The following is a 6,000-nucleotide window of genomic DNA, read 5'->3' on the forward strand; positions in this document are numbered from 1 at the left end:
ATTTTTTTTGGTGGAGTGGCATGTGGGATCTTAGTTCCTTGACCAGGGATCAAACCTGCGCCCCCTACAGTGAAAGCATGGAGCCTTAACCACTGGACCACCAGCAAAGTCCTGTTCTCTTATCCTTTTATGTATGCAAGTCTTGTCTCACCAGTGAGAGTTTAAGCTTATTAAGGGAAGGAACTACATTTCTATTTCTCTTCCATTTCCCATAGTGTCTATGTATTCATTTAATATACATTTACTGAGTTCCCAAGTGCCTGAACTGGGGTTCAGGTACTGGGGAATACAAAAATGAAATATATATATATATATGTATATCTCCTCTTCACTAGTGGAGCTAGTAATGGACTCATGGTTTGATAACTGCTTACAGAAGTGTTGAGCACATAATGGTTCCTCAATAGAGGTTTGATGGATTGATGAACCATGCTGCTTTTCAACTAGGCATTCAATGAATGAATGAATGAATGAATGAAATAACTGGATGACTATCCCCTGATGCAGCTGTTCCAGGTGTACTCCTACTGTATGAACCTAGTTCTAGCAGACGTGAAGGTGTGAGACTTGTTTGAGGGGAGAAATGCTCTTTAGAGTCATCAAAACAGAGAGCTTACTGTCTTTTCAAGGCAGTGTTCACTCCTTCCCTTAAGGCCTAGTGATTAAACCACAAAACATTTTACAGGCATTGGTGAATACCTTTTGCCAATTTGTGTCATTCAGGTTGTGAGTTATGAGAACTGTGTCCATTTATCATGGTAAAAAACAGCTATTATTGAATACTTATTATGTGCTGGATGTTTTGCTGATTTCTTTTTTTTTTTTTTTTTTAAATTAATCATTTATTTATTTATTTATGGCTGTGTTGGGTCTTCGTTTCTGTGCGAGGGCTTTCTCTAGTTGTGGCAAGTGGGGGCCACTCTTCATCGCGGTGCGCGGGCCTCTCACTATTGCAGCCTCTCCCGTTGCAGAGCATAGGCTTCAGACGCGCAGGCTCAGTAATTGTGGCGCACGGGCTTAGTTGCTCCGCGGCATGTGGGATCTTCCCAGACCAGGGCTCGAACCCGTGTCCCCTGCATTGGCAGGCAGATTCTCAACCACTGCGCCACCAGGGAAGCCCCTTTGCTGATTTCTTTACATGAATTATCTAATCCTAACAACAACCCTATGAAGTAGGTATGATTATTGTCCCACTTTACAGAAGAGGAAACTCAGGCACAGCTAGGAAGCAGGAAAGACAGTACTTGAATCCAGGAAGTCTGATTCCACACTGTGCTGTCTACACAATGAATTGGGAGAGTGGAGAGCTGAGTTCTTGAGCCAGCCCTGCTATTTGCTTGCTGTGTGACCTGCAGAAATCCTCTCAACTCTCTGGTCCTCGGCCCCTTCTGATCACCAGTCTTAAAGCCTCTTCTTTTGAATTCAAGTCCTCTGGTCTTTCCACCACCCTCAATTGCCTAAATCTGGTGGTAATCCCCTGAATCTCATCTTTCATCTCCCTGTATCTCCTCTGGTACAATAGTATCAGAGGCAGCTTGTGATACTGTGTCATTCATAAGAGGATTATTCTTTTTGAGAAGTTATATATGAAGACCTTAATGGCTTCGTGAATGTCTTGGCTGATGGGGAGTATGGAGAGATCTGCAGAAGGACCCCTGAACCCAATTTCTTCCTGTGACTCCATCCCTCAACTCCTAGTTAAATAAAAATATTTCCCAGTATACAGGATGCTTGTTATCATGGGTCCATTCAGAGCACATAGCCAAAGCCAGGTACTGATCAAAAGGCAGATTCATTTCTGAGTGTGGAGCTTGATCGACACAGGCAAGACACTGAGACCAGGTAACATGAAAGAGCAGGCATGAGTGGATTTGAAAGTTCGACTTCTCTGAGGAGCCTCCAAGCAGAAACCGAAGCTGCCCAAATCCTCCATTTTGTCCCTTCATAGATGGGATTTTTCCTCCCTTGTATGCAGACAAGGGATGATAATTATCTGAACAAGTGTGCATGGTTGGCTGGCAATAGTCAGTGTTTTAAATTGGTATGCTTAAATAAAAATTGCTGTACCCCTGTACAGGGTTTGCTGTACCCCTCATGTTATTTGACTCAGCTCACTCTCCTTAGTCTCCCTTGTCTGTGTATCAAGGGTAGCTGTGTGTTCTGTTCTCCCCAGGGCAGCCTCTGGCTGGGGTGCCTGCTAGTGTCCTTTCCTAGAGCTTCTTTAATACCAGGCAACCTGGCAGGATGACCTTTATGTCCCTGCCCTCACACCTTCCCCAGCCTCAAATTTCCTCTTGTCATTTTCCAGACTCATTTGCGTGGTTCTCCTGTATGCATGTTTTTCAACCTTCTTCTCCAGCCCTGCATAAAATTCTACAGAGACCAGGGAGAAAAATCTACTAAAGAGCTCTCTCTCTCTCTGTCTCTCTGTCTCTGTCTCTCTGTCTCTCTGTCTCTCTCTCACACACACATACATACACAGAGTGGCAGGCAGACTTCACTTCTCTTCTGACCTTACCATACCCCCAAATATCAAATCAAGATTACTCCCAGACTTCCCTGGTGGTGCAGTGGTTAAGAATTCGCCTGCCAATGCAAGGGACATGGGTTCCAGCCATGGTCCGGGAAGATCCCACATGCCGCGGAGCAACTAAGCCCGTGCGCCACAACTACTGAGCCTGTGCTCTAGAGCCTGCAAGCCACAACTACTGAGCCCACATGCCACAACTACTGAAGCCTGTGCGCCCAGTCCCTACTCGCTGCAACTAGAGAAAGCCCATAGGCAGCAATGAAGACCCAACTCAGCCAAAAATAAATAAATAAATAAATAAATAAGGAAAGAAATTGAGTTATTTGTAGTGAAGCGGTTGGATGTCATACAGAGTGAAGTAAGTCAGAAAGAGAAAGACATACACCGTATGCTAACGCATATGTATGGAATCTAGAAAATTGGTACTGATGAACCTAGTGGCAGGGCAGGAATAAAGATGCAGATGTTGAGAACAGACTTGAGGACATGGGGTGGGGAGAAGGGGAAGCTGGGACGAAGTGAGAGAGTAGCACTGGCACATATATACGACCAAATAGATAGCTAGTGGGAAGATGCTGCATAGCACAGGGAGATCAGCTCCCTGCTTTGTGACGACCTAGATGGGTGGGATAGGGAGGGTAGGAAGGAGGCTCAAGAGGGAGGGGATATGGTGATATATGTATGCATATAGCTGATTCACTTTGTTGTACAGCAGAAACTAACACAATATTATAAAGCAATTATACTCCAATAAAGATGTATTAAAAAAGAAAAGGATGTCTTGGTACCTGCCTTTCTGGGAACCCCGAGTCTTTGGGGAGGGGGATCTCTGGGTCAGACGGGGTGAATCAGAGGAGGGAACAGTTAAACTTTGTTTACAAACTAACATAACAAACAGTGACAAACGAATTCACTGCAGGGACACCCACAGCTTCAGATGGAGAACAGAACTGGGAAAGGAGTGATGGCACAAGGGCAGAATTGAGAAAATTTGAGAAAGCTTCTTGGAGGGAGCGGTGTGTGGCCAGGTGGGCTGGGAACGGTAGCTGAGGGTAACGCACAGCCCAGCTGCCTTTCCCGGGGTCTCCTCCTCGCGAGCTGGGTGACTTGCTCTCTGGGCAGGACCGGGTCTCCGCGTCCCTCCACCACCTGACCCCGCCGGCCCTCGCCTCCTCCCTTGCCATCCCTGGGCCCTTTCTTCCACATCCACTCCTCCTAGCTCCCCCTCGATAATCTCCTGACATCTCTTCAAATCCAATTATCGAATTAATTGACGTGCTAACCGAGAGGCAAACAGAAAGGGGCGGCAAACACCGGGCGGCTCAGGTTTATCCTCCGGCCTCCACAGGCCCCGGCCGGGCGAGATTTACTGGGCCTCGAACACGGCGACAGTTCAAACCTTTGATTAATCATGTTTTTCTCCCGGCCCCATAATTTAGTTGCTCTTTTTCCCTCCCAGACTTTTTTTTTTTATCAGTGTAAATAGAGACGGAGTCCTCATCAGCTTCAATTACAAATATTAAGCCCCCGGACAGCAATTTGACAGAGAGAGGCCAGCCCCCACTCCGTCCCGCCCCCCTAAATCATCCCCGAATTAACATCACAATCGGCGGCTGGCGCGCGTTCAGATTTAAATGATGGCATATTGTTCGCGGATGGTCTAGTTCAGACCAGCGGGTTCGCAGCTCCAGGCGGCAGCCCCCGCCTCTCACACCGCCGCTCCCCTCCTGCCTCCGGGGTGTTTTTGACTCAGGAACCGCGGGAGGCTCCGGCGCCCTGTCTCCAGCAGCGGAGGCTGCAGGCGGGGGTGCGCCGGCGTGGGGGGCAAGCCGGCTGGTGAGAGAGGTAGGGTGTGGGGGGGTGCAAGTCAGGCACAGGGAGAGGAGCTACAGATGTGGGGTGGCGGGAGAACGGGGTTTATGCAAATGAGATGCAAATGAAGGCGCGGAACCTGCGGGTTTGGGAATGCCACGATATAGCCCCTATATGGCCGCCTTGACCCTTCGCAGGGTCGGCAGGGCACCCTTGGGTCGTGGTGGAGTGGCCAGGAGGTAGGGAAATCTCTTGCTCTTTGAGGCTTGCGGTATGAAAGAAGAACTTGGGGCAAGATTTCTCCGCTTCCTGAGCATGTTAGAGAAAATTGGTCTTAAACTACAGCCGGGAGGCTTGAAGATAGGCCTCAGAAAGGACTTCCTTAGTGGGAAGACCAAGCGTGAGGCTGGAATACCTCCTGGAGATGTTTTGGATTAGAAGACCTTCAAAGTAGCCAGATTTCTCTGAAGGCGTTTTGGGGAAACGATATGATAACTATTTGGCTCTGTACCACTGTGGAGGAGAAAAGGGAGAGTCATTTCCCTGACCCCATTAATCCTTTAAGAATGAAGGAGCTCAGGAAGAAAAATGACAATCCAAGAGTGTAGGTTTCCAGATATTTTCATATCCACCTGTCTCTCCGGTCTTGCCCGCATCGATCTCCAAGACCTCATTTCTGCCTAGCAACATCACAACCAATCAAGATGCAATTAGGCTTGGCAGCTCGCCTCATCCTTAACTGGGATTGGCTGCTCACAGTATGCGCATCCCAAGTTTTCATTGGCTGACGGCCACCTGTATGGAAATGAGAATTACAAGGGACTCAGCCGCTTCTCTGCGATGTGGACCTGTGGCTTAATGCACTGAAACTTGTAAGCTCAGAGCCGGAACTCCTGGGCTTCTTCCCCCAAAGAGATATCTCAGACTTTTCCGTCGGCGCCTCTGCCTGAGGCCTAGTCTGAAAGAAATTCGACGAAATAATGCAAAAAATAAGGCGAATTTGTATGCTTTTTGCGTCTGCTTTGCCTTCTCTAGGTTCAGTGTCAAGATTTTGCCCCTTCCGTCCAGTGCCACGACAGTTCTTGCCCCTTTCTGTTTTCCACGTCCATCCAAGGGGCGGCTTCTCTCCGTGTGGAGTCCCTCCGTCCCTGCCTCCTGTTGCCTCAAATCCTCCCTTTGGGCTCAGCTTCTCCAAATTCCCAATTGCCCCCTTCCTCCCATTCAGGATCCAGGCATCTCACACAACGATCTAAAGCCCAGTTTAGGAGGGAGTTAGAGGGGTGGAGTACTGCCCCCCCCAAAAAAAAACCGAAAACCCTCCATCCTCGCTCCCCATCCATTTTCTCCGAGGGAGCTGAGTTTGACAGCGAATTCATTCCGAGCGGGGAGGGTGATTTATTCTTCAAATATACCGACAAGTGCGGGCATGATGGAGCCCATTAAAATGTTGGGAGATTGTTTTTATGATTGAAGTCTGTATTACTCCAACCATAAAGAAAGAGAGCAAGGAGTCATTAGCATTTTCATGATGGTGTATTTCTGCTTGTCTCCGCGCCATCACTCATCTTTACTGCCCGTCCCTTTGCTCTCGCTCTGCTACAACGAGGAGAGACTGCAGCCTGAGTTGGGGTTGGGGGTGGGGGAAGGTGGGGGCCAGA

The sequence above is a fragment of the Balaenoptera ricei genome, chromosome 10 (genome assembly GCF_028023285.1).
Source record: "Balaenoptera ricei isolate mBalRic1 chromosome 10, mBalRic1.hap2, whole genome shotgun sequence".
In the NCBI taxonomy this organism is placed as follows: Eukaryota; Metazoa; Chordata; class Mammalia; order Artiodactyla; family Balaenopteridae; genus Balaenoptera; species Balaenoptera ricei.